Source organism: Lissotriton vulgaris, chromosome 12 (genome assembly GCF_964263255.1).
Source record: "Lissotriton vulgaris chromosome 12, aLisVul1.2, whole genome shotgun sequence".
Lineage (NCBI taxonomy): Eukaryota > Metazoa > Chordata > Amphibia > Caudata > Salamandridae > Lissotriton > Lissotriton vulgaris.
The window spans coordinates 749,389,997-749,391,059 of NC_141700.1; positions in this window are offsets into that span (position 1 = coordinate 749,389,997).

Below are 1,063 nucleotides of genomic sequence, written 5' to 3' on the forward strand. Positions count from 1 at the left end.
TGTAAAATGAACGAGGGATAGCTGAGTGATAATGGTACTGAGTTTTGATAAAATCTGAGGTTACAATACGAAAAGCTCCAAGGATAAGGTGATGGCCATCCACCATCAACCAAGAGGTAATGAAAAAAATCAATACCACATGTAATTCAAAAACAAGATATATCCTAAGCTAATAACAATAATCAATAAAGTTCTTCAAATAAATCACAGAGATGATGGTCTTCGTCTCTTCATTTATTGTGATGTGGTTCTTCTTAAAAGAATCTAACCGCCAACACGTGTTTCGTCCTAGGTGGTATAGACCACAGACTTCTTCAGGGCTATTGCTAAACTAACAAGTTGCATTTTGAATTCGCTTGAGATGCCGAAATAGCTCTTTTGATCAAAATATATTTCCAAAGATCCGTCACCTTAAATGAGGGGAAACCAGCGTGGGTAAGGGGCAAGACCCTCTAAGAGATGGTAATAGAAACAGTAAAAAATATTAAATAATTTTGGCTCTAATCCAGACATTAAGAGCAATGATTACACCTTGATCAAAGAGCTATAAATAATTACCCAAGCTAAAATAAAATTTCCAAATCCTGAAATCAAATGTTTGAGGAGCTGACCAGGTGCGATTTTTCGAAGGCAGTTGCAGTTTTGGATTTGTGTGTATTAATAGGGTGATGCAATGTCTATTGTAATGTTTTTACTGTTGTATTGAGTTGAAAGTGAATCGTTTGATGAGTGAAGATGTTTATTACTTTTATGTAAAAGGATTGACAAGTTTCAGACTCATTGTAGTCTAAGATCCTGGGATAAAAGATAAAAAATAAAAGATAAATAATAGATATGACTTAATGGCCTCATTAGGATGTCGATGGGACCGGCAGCGGTGTCGGTCCCACCGACATCTGTCGCAGCGGTCAGACCGCTGCATTACATTGTAGCCGGTCCAACCACATGGGTGAGGGACCAACCACTGCGGCTCCAACGGGCTCAAGAAGCCCATCGGCCCTGTGGTCGGAATATAATCCCTACAATGAGGGCGGTGCCTGCTCAGGCACTGCTGCATGGCTTA